General features: G+C 43.4%; 1 non-coding gene across 6 annotated transcripts; it reads left to right on the plus strand.

The window, feature by feature from the left end:
- The first annotated feature begins 5,220 nt into the window (after positions 1-5,220).
- On the plus strand, positions 5,221-8,227 carry LOC109732796 (uncharacterized). 6 transcript variants are annotated; one of them, XR_012187084.1, is made up of 4 exons: positions 5,226-5,951; positions 6,753-7,521; positions 7,926-7,991; positions 8,084-8,227. It is a non-coding gene; the product is annotated as an uncharacterized protein (transcript). The 6 variants fall into 6 exon arrangements; XR_012187085.1 differs by adding an exon at positions 6,181-6,327 and having other exon boundaries at positions 5,222-5,951; positions 6,753-8,227; XR_012187082.1 differs by having other exon boundaries at positions 5,225-5,951; positions 6,753-7,991.
- Positions 8,228-14,757: the final 6,530 nt, after the last annotated feature.

Raw genomic sequence — 14,757 nt, forward strand, 5'->3', positions numbered from 1 at the left:
GCGGTCCTCCTCGACCGGTGGTTGTGAACCGGGTGCGGGTGGCTCCATCGCGGTCGCGGCGGGAGGAGTCGCGTGGCAATTCCGCTAACTCGCGGGGGGCGTGGAGAAGAAACTTGTGGAGGGTGCCGGATGGAAAATGGGAGAAGCTTTCACGGCTATTTATTTGGAAAACCCTGATGGCGGTTTGGTCCTTGGGAGTTTTCTTTTCTGCAACCAACTCCACGTTGAAGCACAAAAAAGAAAAACTCCACGTTGAACCGCATCTATATCTATACATCTATACATACATCTATACAAATATAAAAAGACCCAAAGAGGCAGATCCAACTGTTCTCGGCCATCAAACTAAGTCAAACCAACGACCTAGACTGCTCCAATGGCGAGTGTTCAACGTGTTTAACGTGCAATCAATATCATACCAAATATTGCACTGATCACAGAATTAATACACAAATAATAGCATACTTAATATCCACGTGCGCATTTACTAGTTAGTACAGGGTAGGCACACAGATCCATTTGCAGATACAGCCCACGTGAAATATATATTTTTACAAGAGAGGCATTCGGGGCCCCTAAAAAACAAGAAAGGCATTCGGGGACACATGACCAATCCACCGCCAAAGGGCAGGATATGTGTCAAGTCGTACAAAACATATGTTGCATTCGTGCACTACGTGAGCACCAGGGTAGCCATCGGACGACGCCTCCGTTGACAAAATTCAATCCGCCACTGGTAAGCCGGGCTCGCTGCCTCTGCAAAGAGTAGAGATCGAACAAACAGTATCAAAAAAGGGCAAAAACCAAGAAAAACGAGAAATTAGATTATAAAATCTTGGTTTGCCAAAAGCAGCAACAGAACCGCCAAGAATGCACATGGTGAATAAAGCGTCGTCTTGGCAAACTTGGGCCAGATGCGAACAATCCTTGGAAGACAACAAACGATGAGACAACAGACTCAATGGCACCATGATCCCCATCCTTCCACCCAAGCCAAGTTACCCAAAGAGGGCCTCCAAAATCGGAAGTAGAAGAGGCTAAAAGAAGAAGAACAAATCCAACACTAGAGAGTAGCCTCATAGCCGCGCATGAAAAATAAATAAAGAAGATCATCACTAGGGTGAGACAAGAGAAGTGCCAAGAACATGATATGATCACGTGAACCTCCATCAAACTAGTCCCACACTATATGCAATTGACCCGATGCAAAAATAATCGATTAGAAGCACATGATATCTAATGTTCTGCCAGTGCACAAGGCTAGTTGAAGCATGAATTAGGAAGTGTCGTTTCCCAATTTAATATCGATTCCTCAAGGTATAAGAAGAGTGTTGCTATTGTTGTTTCAACAACGCTTGATATGTCATTTATCTCAAATGTGTCGACTAATGAAGAGTACCTATCAGACTTTAGAGTAGTGATGGTTGTTGAATAGAGGATTAAATTCAAGTAATAAACTTTGTGTGGAAAGTAAATAATGGTGATGAGACTCTATTTTCCTGCAATAAGATCACTATGTGTAACAATTTATAGTAAGCAATACAATTGCCTTCAACTGATAGTATGTTGTTGATCTTTGTCTTAGATGCTCAATAGACAAACCACACATGAATAACTGAACCCCTTCCTTCCGGGTTTGTTCAACGCTTCCCCCTTCAAAAATAATTGCAGTTCTAGGTTTGAAAAAGTCAAACTTCATTAAGTCTATTTTAAAATGTATCAACATCTACAACGCCAAATTTGCTTCACTTTAATCATTATGATATATATTTTTATATATGTATTATATATTTTGTAGATCTTTGGAGTTTTTCCTAACTTTTAAAAGTTTGATTCAGGATAATCCTATAAGTTCAATTATTTTGAAATGAAGGGAGTAATATTGTCCCCCTTCATTGCCATTAGCAATGGTCGGTTTGGTGTCTAAAATCAATATATTGAAACAACACCTTAGGTGATGTCGCTTCTCGTGCTCCTCATATCGCCTTCACTGCTCGTTGATACCAACACCTATCACACGAAAGCTTGAGGAATCGCTATACAATGCGTGCTTAACCACATAGATCTTTAGATCATGTTGCCTAGGCCTTAAATTAGACAACAGACAATAAATATAACAATACAAACATAGTAAAATCCCAATTAAACTTCAAAAGGGATATACTCCCTCCGTTCCTAAATATTTGTCTTTTTAAAGATTTCAAATGGACTACCACATACGGATGTATATAAACATATTTTAAAATGTAGATTCACTCATTTTGCTCCGTATGTAGTTACTTGTTGAAATCTCTAGAAAGACAAATATTTAGGAACGGAGGGAGTATACATTTAGGATGTATCAGACCAGAGGATGGGGTCGGTGGACACGGTTAAGGCCACGACGACATGTCGCGTCGACGCCTCCAAGGAGGTAATGATACACATAGGCGTCGTCGTCCCCCTAACCTCCAATTCCTTGTCCATCCTAGAGAGGAATATGAGGGAGGCATGTTGGATATGGGAAAGTTCACCAAAGGTGCTTCCGTGGTAGGGAGGAGAGCACCATGTCATCACAGATGAGGATCATGATGGCGTTTACTAAATTACCTTGCATACATGGTGGAGTTGGTGAGTGAAGCACTAAGGGAATTGTCACCACCACCTAGCCCACAGTGTGTCAACATGGCCCACCTGACTAGCCTTTGGCACAACCTTTATGCCTCCGCTACAAAGAGGATTATAAACCTCACACCACAAGGAGGAAGGGCAGAGGACAAGTTATCGCGGCCACTACTGGGACAATGCTGAGGGAGGCGACACACGGGGTGGAAGACGATTCTAGGGTTAGTGCTTGGAGAATCACTCTACAAGCTACCAGAGGGGAAGGGGGCTCATGCCCTTATAGATAGTCAACTTATTTCAGCTCCCTATTTTTTAACCGTATGTATTTCTCTTGAAGGAAATCATGCGCCAAAATAACCAAATTACACTAGTACATGTAGCTCTAAAGATCAAATGATGTTGAACTAAAGACATTGTTATAAACACTTTCCCACCTCTATATCAATTCTATTGGTATTACTCGGTAGACCCCAAAACTCTTCCAGTAACCCTGAAACGCTTCTAGTTTCTCTCGAAACTATTTCTAACATTCTCAAAACGGTTTCATGCATATTTTCCCATAACTCTTACTCCACTGACACTCAACAGATCATGATTCCCTTAAGCGTGTGACCCTGTAGGTTCGGTAAAACATAGACATGAATGAAACTCCTTTTCATTCAATGACCAATAGCGGAACCGTGGACATCCATATTGATCCCTATGAATACATGAATTATATTCGAGTGAGGCTTTGGTTATCATATGCTATCATATTTGGTTCTTGATACTTTACATAACCTGAGGTGAGATATATCGGTATCCACTTGACTCATTCTCATGCTCACTATACTGGTCTCCTTGTTACCGGTTTCGTTCTTCTTTCTTGTTGACATGTTCCGGCATCCCTTTGATCTAGTCACCTGTGTTAGGCAATACGATGATGGCTGCACAAAGAGGGCCCTAAGAATATATCTTCATCGTCGAAGGAGCAAATTCCGCTCTTGAGCTATCTAGCCCCTTGCCATACTTTCCGATGAACCTGAAAGTTGTCGTTATGATCACCATGTTACATATAACATTTGAGCAACCCAAAGACCATCGTCCGATATTAAATGACTACGATACTCTCATGGTCTAAGCAACTAAAGCATACATTAACTCTCCATGTAATATCAATAAACTTGTGACGATTACATCTCAAAGTATAACAAACAAGTTGGGTCAATTTAATGTGATCGTTCTTCTAACATCATACCCTCAATGTTGTTTTTGGGACTATCATTACACTTAATGAAATCCCAGGATCAGGAAAACATGATCAACATACAACACTTGAGCTAGTCCTAGAGGCAAGACTAGGAATCAGGTTCTACCGTTTAACATTCCACACGTGCTTATGAGTTTTCCTCTGAATCACATATCCCAGAATCATAGCAGTTACATCATAGAATATTAACTCTTAATTATAAATGTGAAAATAAATAATACAATATTATTGCCTATAGGACATATTTCCAACAATTTTGTCGTAAGGGGAGATGGTAGTGTTTGTGACGTCAAGGGACAGGAGATCCCAAAGCATACAAGTTTGCATAGAAAGCTAGTGCCGAGGAGGCAATTTTTAGGCTTTAGGTCTCCATGGGTGATTCCTTTTTGTTTGTTGGAGTGGAGGAAGATAAGCCCCGTGTAGATGTTGGCGACCATTCTAATACGCATCCTCCAAAGAGGGGCTCCATTTGGTGCTTGCACTGCAGACAATCCACTAGGCTTCCATTCTACAAGAATTCAAATACTAATGCATAGGCCTCCCTGCACACTCCTAGTAGAGTGACAAGGCCATATGTCTCTTCTTGTAAAGTGTTTCTACCTGTAATATGTAGGAAATTCACATGTACATTAGATGCACCATTCTAATTTTTCTAATCTGAAAACATGTCTTACTGTTAATATGATGCCATGACAGTATGTCGCAAGAATAACAAAAACTACCTCATCATTGAACTCTTTATCTCATGTTGCATCTTCATGGTTGAGTTTTTTTTGTGGCAACAGTATTGTGATAGATAAGTCCCTTGTAGACAGTTCCGCACCCACCATTGATCCCCAATCTTTCTAGATCCATGAAATTTGTTTGTCGCATATTTTATCTCCGTGTAGGTGAACTATGTTAAGGAAACAATGCTACTAGAGCCGAATACACCATTCCCATTTGTTTAATGCATCTCTTCAGCTTGTCACCAACATGCACTTTCTTGCGCTGCAATTTTTCTTGTAACAGTTGAATTAGGGAATTCATCTGAAGAGGCTTTTCCCACAGTTCTTATCTTTGCTCATTTGCCTTTTGCAATTCCACTACTAGAAAAATGGCTATAGCCAATATCCCTATTAGTGGCGCACCATGATGGTGGTGCGCCATTGTTATTTTTTTTAGTAGTGGCGCACCTTTAGTCCAATGCGCCATCGCTATTTTTTTCCCGGGTCCACCCCCTTCTCCAGGTTTACCAATGGCGCATCTTTGCCAGCTGCACCATTGCTATTTTAGATAGCAATGGCGCATCTAGCAAATGTGCGCCATTGATAAGCCAGGGGAGGTGGGCATTTTTGTGTAGCAATGGCACACCACCCCTGGTGCTATGTGCTGCACCGACCGGCCCTGATTCGAGAGAATCCAGTCCAACCAAAGCAACACAACACAACACAACGCTTCCTCCTCCTCTCCCCTCGAATCGATCCCCTCCAAACCCGCCGCCGCCGCCATGGACCTCCTATACCCATCCCCACCGGCGTTCTCGTCTCCTCTAGCCTCACCGTCGACCTCCCGCCCCGCCCTGCATCCCATCACCGGCGGCCCCACCCTCTCCCCTCTCCGTCTCTTCCTAGGAGGGAGCGAGGCCTCAGATCCACAGGCCGCGGCAACCACCGCCACCGCGTCCTACTCCTTCCACCCCACCTAGCCGCCCTCCGCCTCCACAGCTCTCCGTCCCTCCCTCCCTCCTCGCGCCCGCAGCCATGTCGACCGAGCTCAGGACCCCTCTCCTTCAAGACCAAAACGAAGGCAGCAGGCCAGGGCGACTTCAGCGCCTCCCTTCTCCTGGACGGCAGTTCAGTCGTGTTGGTCGTGTGCCCCCACAACCAGAGAGGAGGGGAGAGGAGGCGGAGATGCTGCTGCTGCACGGGCTGACGGGGAAGAACAAGCAGGCGTGGAAGGAGGGCAAGATCCGCGGCATGGCGGTGCTGGTCAAGAGCGGCGTGCTCGACCTCGGCGACTTCAACTCATCCGTCCTCGACGGCGTCCACAAGATCCTCGACGGCCAAGGACGATGGCGTCTCCTTCCATCTCGTCAGCGCCACCGCACCCAACCCCCGTAAGCAGACGCCTCCTCTCCCTTCCTCTCACCCCCGCCCTGCATCTCTGAACTCACCACGCCGTCTCCTTCCCTACACCGCGTGCGTTTCAGTTTTCCTCTTGGCCATTGCAATCTGTACTGTTGATTTCAATCCAAAATAAAAGAACAAGCAGTGCAGATTTGGTTCCCTTTCTTTTCTTGCCGGAGCCAATATTTGTAATTTATACAGTTTTTATATTTCCAAAAGGGAGATGCAATCAACGATGGCAGGGGAGTCAGTTTTTCCGGGTCAAGTTTGAGTGGTCGAACGACTCACAGGGCATCACCAGCACCATTCCGAGTTCTTCCTCAAGACGCCCACCCTCGACGGCGTTCTCGCAACAAGAGTTCTCGCGTATGTTTCAGTTTGCCTCTGGCGTTCTCGCGACAATCTGTACTAGCTGCCATCTGTATTGATTTCAGTTTAAAAAAAAGACGATCTGTATTGATTTTGATTCGTTTCCTTTTCTTGGCGGATGCACGACCTGTTTCCTATGTATCTATAGGTACACTTACTATGTTTTCAAAGTTGGCTGGCACAGAGTAAAGTCATCAACCAATGCCATCTTCCAGTCATTCTTTGTTTATCTGAATCACTCACTGTAATTTGTAGTACTTGGAAATTTACTTGTGGCAGTCTGAAGCTTTATTTTAGTAATATACTTGGAGAATTCCAAATTGATTTTGAGAGCAGACCATGTTGATAAACTATAGCACTTCGTCTTGTCGTTCCTACTCAGACCCCCGCTGCTGACCTGCTTCCTTTACTAATCTAATCAGGGATTGAAGGTTGTCAACAAAGAAAGGAAGAAAGAAAGAAAGATCCATTTCTCCATGGAAGGAGGAAGGGACATCTTGATCGCAAGTGACTGACTGGAAGCAACCGAGGGAGGTAAGATGCATGCATATTCAACTTGCTGGTTTTCCAAGTTTTTGTTTGATCAACTTGTGGGTCGACACGGCCGGCGTTGCTGGATGGCATGGCATGTCACGCCCGCGCCTGCAAGTCCTGTGTGTAGCAATTTCGCAACTTAGTGGATCCTTTTAATTTAGGATTTATTCTCCTACTCTCTGAATATTGTTTCCATAAGCTCCATTTTATCTTCAGTTACCTCAACTTGTACAATGTTAAGTGAGTTATCAAAACGGTGAATTACTGTATTTTGTACAATGTTGGTTAACACTTAACTTGACTATTCTTCATTTTGAAACATTAGCCGGCAACCTCTCCGACATGCTGCTCATGACCACCTCCCCAACCAGATGCTGTTGGTAAGCTCTCTCTTCTCCCCCTCCATCTATTTGCTAAGCACACATGTATGCAAGATGGAAATCCATCTATTTAACTTGATTTTGCTGAAAAATGTTTCTTTTTATCCTGTTGGATGTGTAGGCAGTAGAGGAAGTATGGATGTTAATTTTGTTTCACTCAATAAAATCCTTGTGTGTGCTAATTATGCATTGGCAGTAGGCAGTAGACTTAGCCATTTGTTGAGATGAGGACCCTACGGCACAGTGAGCCGCACTGGACGGTGGCGCAATGCATGAGGTACAGAACTTAAACTCCTTCATCGTCACATCAATCACAACGTTTATGTCACTAAATAGTTAATTTCTTAGGAATAGAGCATGTCTCCTTGGGCTAAACTGTAACAAAGTTCAGAATATTAAAGTTTAGATTATTAACCTTAACTTTCATTTATCAAAGATCTGCACACTTTGTTTTGGATCCACACACCTAGGCTCGTCTAATGTGATCGGATCTAGCCAGATTCCTTTTGATGCATCACCTGTTACTCTTTTCGGTGAATTATGTTAGTAGTAATCTTGATTAGCTAGTTGCATGTGTGTTGTTAGCAGGATTAGCGTGGCCGTAGCTTAGGTCAAGCATGTACCTTATGTTTTGTCTCATGTAAAAAGCTTAGGACTATGTTTACTGAGTTCTTCTGACAGGGAACTATGCATCCTGAATGGCATACACTCTTGGCTTCATGAAATGACCCATGTCTATGATTCAAGGTATCTTAGATCTTCGATGTCGGATGCAAATAATTGCTCAATTTCACTTCTCTGCAATGTTCATTCTCACATATTTCTATCATTCTTTGCAGGGATAAAGTAAAGAAAAAGAAGAAAAGATTACTAGAAGATTAGTTTTAGAATTTTCTTTTATTTCCTTGTAAATTTTCTTTTATTGGATACTTGTAAAGACATTGTAATATTCTTACTATAATAAAAATTATGATTCTATTTCATTTTTTGTTTTTAAATTATTTTTCCTTATAGGTTGTTTTCTGTAAATTTGGATTTTTTTTGTTTTCCAAATACATTACTAGTGGGGCATTTCAACCCTTATTAGTGGCGCACCTTCCTTTATTACTAGTGGCGCACCTATAAGGCTATTAGTGGCGCACCTAGAGGGAATACCAGTGGAGCACCTAAGGATTAGTAGTGGTGCACTAGAGGTGCGCCATTAGTATCTGGTATACTAATGACGCACCAGGGGTGCGCCATTAGTATTAATTACTAGTGGCGTGGTACTAGTGGCGCACCAGTAGTGCGCCATTAGTAGGCAAAACTGGTGCGCCACTAGTAGGCCTTTTCCTAGTAGTGTTCGTTGCATATATGGTGGCCCTCTTTTTCGAGGCCAGTCTTTTCTCTTGCCAGTCTTTCATCTACCTCCTTTCTTTCTTTGAGGAATGATTTTCTCTTGCTTGGAACTACAAGAAAACTATTTTCTTGCTTGAGAGACACGTTTACCAAGTAACATAAATTTGTTGTTGGAGAGGCTTTTTCCAAGGTTCTTATCTTTGCTCATTTGCCTTTTGCAATTTGGTGCATATGTGGTGGCCCTCTTTTTCGAGACCAGTCTTTCATCTACCTCCTTTCTTTCTTTGAGGAATGATTTTTCTCTTGCTTGGAACTACAGGAAAACAATTTTCTTGCTTGAGAGACACATTTACCAAGTAACATAAATTTGTTGTTACCCGCAAAAAAGCATAAATTTGTTGTGTTTAGGGGAGAAAGGGTTGGAGATACACACGTACACTCACACACAGAGAAAAGACACACACGCGCACACACATTAGATTAAGGAAACATAATTGATAAATAAAAAGTAGGTGGAGGAGGAGGGGATGGAGGTTGAGGTGGAGGTGGAGGGCGGCAGAGGCTTTCAGATGGCGTCAGTGCTGGCGAAGCACGTCGCCGTGAGGGCCAAATCGCTACAGAGCTGGCGGACGTCATCTCAACGCCGCCATCCTCATAGTCCCTAAGGTGGTTGTGGAGGACCGTACCATCGCATAAATTGATCACCGACTAGCGTGAGGTCGCCTCCAACCATTGCCTACCACCACGAGGTGCGAGACAGAGGAGATGCTTCGCGACCTCAGTGACCCGACGACAATGGTGGCGACGACAACCACCACCTGGTGGGGAGTATGCATGTCGGCACCCACGACCACAAGGCCTTTGGGTCCAATGTCATCGACATCTCCTCTTCCGACAAGTAGTACAATAGTTTATCTAGCTAATCTTGTACAAATTCTAGTAGTTGTGGTACCAATGAATAGATGTAGCACTAATGAATGACATCTACCTATTTGTATAATTAAGCACTGCAATCTATCTAGGTCGAAATTTTTGTGTGGGTGATTTGTGTGTGTGTGGGGGGGGGGGGGGGGGACTGGGAGGAGATGTAGAGGTTTGGAGCACTAACCTTACTCATTGAGATCACAGCCGTAGCAAGTCGGCGAGCACACACAACACGACAACTGCTTGAGGGTTGGCATCGCAAGGGATCTGAGATGTAGGGGTGACCAAGAGTGGGATGAATGAGGGAAATAGATATAAGTGAAGTGATCGCCCACATAGTGAAGGAAATATGCCCTAGAGGCAATAATAAAGTTGTTATTTATATTTCCTTGTATCATGATAAATGTTTATTATTCATGCTAGAATTGTATTAACCGGAAACGTAGTACACGTGTGAATACATAGACAAAACAGAGTGTCCCTAGTATGCCTCTACTTGACTAGCTCATTAATCAAAGATGGTTAAGTTTCCTGACCATAGACATGTGTTGTCATTTGATGAATGGGATCACATCATTAGAGAATGATGTGATGGACAAGACCCATCCGTTATCTTAGCATTATGATCGTTTAGTTTTATTGCTATTGCTTTCTTCATGACTTATACATATTCCTCTGACTATGAGATTATGCAACTCCCGAATACCGGAGGAACACCTTGTGTGCTATCAAACGTCACAAACGTAACTGGGTGATTATAAAGATGCTCTACGTGTGTCTCCGAAGGTGTTTGTTGGGTTGGCATAGATCGAGATTAGGATTTGTCACTCCGAGTATTGGAGAGGTATCTCTGGGCCCTCTCGGTAATGCACATCATGATAAGACTTGCAAGCAATGTGACTAATAAGTTAGTTGCGGGATGATGCATTACGGAATGAGTAACGAGACTTGCCGGTAACGAGATTGAACTAGGTATATATAAGGATACCGACGATCGGATATCGGGCAAGTAACATACTGATGACAAAGGGAATGACGTATGTTGTCATTGTGGTTTGACTGATAAAGATCTTCATAGAGTATGTAGGAACCAATATGAGCATCCAGGTTCCGCTATTGGTTATTGACCGTAGATGTGTCTCGGTCATGTCTACATAGTTCTCTAACTCGTAGGGTCCGCACGCTTAACGTTCGATGACGATTTTTATTATGAGTTATGTGTTTTGGTGACCGAAGATTATTCGGAGTCCCTGATGAGATCACGAACATGACGAGGAGTCTCAAAATAGTCGAGAGGTAAAGATTGATATATTGGAAGGTAGTATTCGGACACCGGAAGGGTTCCGGAGTGTATCGGGTACATACCGGAGTACTGGCGGGGTTACCGGAACCCCTCGGGGAAAGATATGGGCCATATGGGCCATAGGAGGGAGGCTAACCAGCCCACAAGGGGCTGGTGCGTCCCCACGTATATAAAGGAGCCGGGGGGGGGGGGGGGGGGGAGGCCGGCCGGCCCTCATAGGCGCGCCAAGGGGGGAGGAATCCTCCTCCTAGTAGGAGTAGGACTCCCCCCTTTCCTAGTCCTACTAGGAGAAAAGGAAGGAGGGGGAAAGAGAAGGAAGGAGGGGGCGCCACCCCTCCCCCTAGTCCAATTCAGACTAGGCCCATGGGGGGAGGACGCACGGCCAGCCCTTGGCAGCCCCTCTCTTTCTTCCCTAGGCCCAATAAGGCCCATTACTTCTCCGATGGTTCCGATAACCCTTCCGGCACTCCGATATTTATCCGGTGACCCCCGGAACTATTCCGGTGTCCGAATATAGTCATCCAATATATCAATCTTTATGTCTCGACCATTTCGAGACTCCTCATCATGTTCGTGATCACATTCGGGACTCCGAACTACCTTTGGTACATCAAAACACATAAACTCATAATACCGATCGTCATCGAATGTTAAGCGTGCGGACCCTACGGGTTCAAGAACTATGTAGACATGATGGAGACTCACTTCTGGTCAATAACCAATAGCGGAACCTGGATGCTCAAATTGGTTCCTACATATTCTACGAAGATGTTTATCGGTCAAACCGCATAACAACATACGTTGTTCCCTGTGTGATCGGTATGTTACTTGCCCGAGATTCGATCGTCGGTATCTCAATACCTAGTTCAGTCTCGTTACCGGCAAGTCTCTTTACTCATTCCGTAATGCATCGTCCCGTAACTAACTCATTAGTCACATTGCTTGCAAGGCTTATAGTGATGTGCATTACCGAGAGGGCCCAGAGATACCTCTCTGACAATCGGAGTGAGAAATCCTAATCTCGATCTATGCCAACTCAACAAACACCATCAGAGACACCTGTAGAGCATCTTTATAATCACCCAGTTACGTTGTGATGTTTGATAGCACACTAAGTGTTCCTCCAGTATTCGGGAGTTGCATAATCTCATAGTCATAGGAACATGTATAAGTCATGAAGAAAGCAATAGCAACAAACTAAACGATCATCGTGCTAAGCTAACAGATGGGTCATGTCAATCACATCATTCTCTAATGATGTGATCCCGTTAATCAAATGACAACTCATGTCTATGGCTAGGAAACTTAACCAGCTTTGATCAGCGAGCTAGTCAAGTAGAGGCATACTAGGGACACTCTGTTTGTCTATGTATTCACACATGTACTAAGTTTCCGGTTAATACAATTCTAGCATGAATAATAAACATTTATCATGATATAAGGAAATATAAATAACAACTTTATTATTGCCTCTAGGGCATATTTCCTTCCGTCTCCCACTTGCACTAGAGTCAATAATCTAGTTCACATTGCCATGTGATTTAACACCAATAGTCACATCGTCATGTGATTTAACACTCTATAGTTCACATCGCCATGTGACCAATACCCAAAGGGTTTACTAGAGTCAATAATCTAGTTCCCATCGCCATGTGATTAACACCCAAAGAGTACTAAGGTGTGATCATGTTTTGCTTGTGAGAGAAGTTTAGTCAACGGGTCTGCCACATTCAGATCCGTATTTACTTTGCAAATTTCTATGTCTACAATGCTCTGCATGGAGCTACTCTAGCTAATTGCTCTCCCACTTTCAATATGTATCCAGATTGAGACTTAGAGTCATCCGGATCGGTGTCAAAACTTGCATGGACGTAACCTTTTACGACGAACTTTTTGTCACCTCCATAACCGAGAAGCATATCCTTATTCTACTAAGGATAATTTTGACCGATGTCCAGTGATCCACTCCTGGATCACTATTGTACCCTCTTGCCAAACTCATGGTGAGGTACACAATAGGTCTGGTACACAGCATAGCATACTTCATAGAACCTATGACTGAGGCATAGGGAATGAATTTTCATTCTCTTTCTATTTTCTGCCGTGGTCGGGTTTTGAGTCTTTACTCAACTTCATACCTTGCAACACAGCCAAGAACTCCTTCTTTGACAGTTCCATTTTGAACTACTTCAAAATCTTGTCAAGGTATGTACTTATTGAAAAACATTATCAAGCATCTTGAATCTATCTTTATAGATCTTGATGCTCAATATGTAAGCAGCTTCACCGAGGTCTTTCTTTGAAAAAACTCCTTTCAAACACTCCTTTATGCTTTCCAGAAAATTCTACATTATTTCCGATCAACAATATGTCATTCACATAAACTTATCAGAAATTTTGTAGTGCTCCCACTCACTTTCTTGTAAATACAGGCTTCACCACAAGTCTGTATAAAACTATATGCTTTGATTAACTTATCAAAGCGTATATTCCAACTCCGAGATGGTTGCACTAGTCCATAGATGGATCGCTAGAGCTTGCGTACTTTGCTAGCACCTTTAGGATTGACAAAACCTTCTTGTTGTATCATATACAACTCTTCTTTAAGAAATCCATTAAGGAATGCAGTTTTGACATCCATTTGCCAGATTTCATAAAATGTGGCAATTGCTAACATGATTCGGACAAACTTAAGCATCACTATGAGTGAGAAAATCTCATCGTAGTCAACACCTTGAACTTGTCGAAAACTGTTTGCGACAATTCGAGCTTTGTAGATAGTAACACTACTATCAGCGTCCGTCTTCCTCTTGAAAATCCATTTATTCTCTATGGCTTGCCGTTTATTGGGCAAGTCAACCAAAGTCCATACTTTGTTCTCATACATGGATCCCATCTCAGATTTCATGGCCTCAAGCCATTTCGCGGAATCTGGGCTCATCATCGCTTCCTCATAGTTCTTAGGTTCGTCATGGTCAAGTAACATGACGTCCAGAACAGGATTACCGTACCACTCTGGTGCGGATCTTACTCTGGTTGACCTACGAGGTTCGGTAGTAACTTGATCAGAAGCTTCGTGATCATCATCATTAGGTTCCTCACTAATAGGTGTAGGAATTACTGGAACTGATTTCTGTGATGAACTACTTTCCAATAAGGGAGCAGGTACAATTACCTCATCAAGTTCTACTTTCCTCCCACTCACTTCTTTCGAGAGAAACTCCTTCTCTAGAAAGGATCCATTCTTAGCAACGAATATCTTGCCTTCGGATCTGTGATAGAAGGTGTACCCAACAGTTTCTTTTCGGTATCCTATGAAGACGCACTTCTCCTATTTTGGTTTGAGCTTATCAGGCTGAAACATTTTCACATAAGCATCGCAACCCCAAACTTTAAGAAACGACAACTTGGGTTTCTTGCACTACAAAAAAAAGACACTTCCGTGATGATACGTGTTTGTCACAGTAGGTCACGTTTTCTGTCATGCATGTACATCCATGACGATTTTATGACAGAATCAAGATAGTCATACATGCGCTGTCGTAGAAGTGTTCCATGACATTACCAAAATTATCATTGCGGAAGTGTCCACTTCCATGACGATAAATCGCACGTCATAGAAGTGCTTTCGTCAAGGGTGACCCACACGTGGCATCGACCGTAACGGCTCGCCGTCAAGCTATCGGGTCCAGTTTTGGATCCGATAACTCATTAATAGCCCGAACCAATGGGGATTTTCTACGTGTAAAATTCTCATTGGCCGACGGAACCACGTGTCAGCTCCTCGTTGGGACAGATGTCATCCACTCATTGGACAGGAGGCGCCTATGAGACGTCGACACGTGGCACGGCCCAATAGAGGCCCATTCCGGTGAAAAGGCTGGCCCAGCTAAAGGCCCACCATGTTTTTTCAGACATTAGTGGGCTGGCCCGTTAACAGCCAGCCAT

This window comes from Aegilops tauschii, chromosome 6 (genome assembly GCF_002575655.3).
Source record: "Aegilops tauschii subsp. strangulata cultivar AL8/78 chromosome 6, Aet v6.0, whole genome shotgun sequence".
NCBI classification, from domain to species: domain Eukaryota; kingdom Viridiplantae; phylum Streptophyta; class Magnoliopsida; order Poales; family Poaceae; genus Aegilops; species Aegilops tauschii.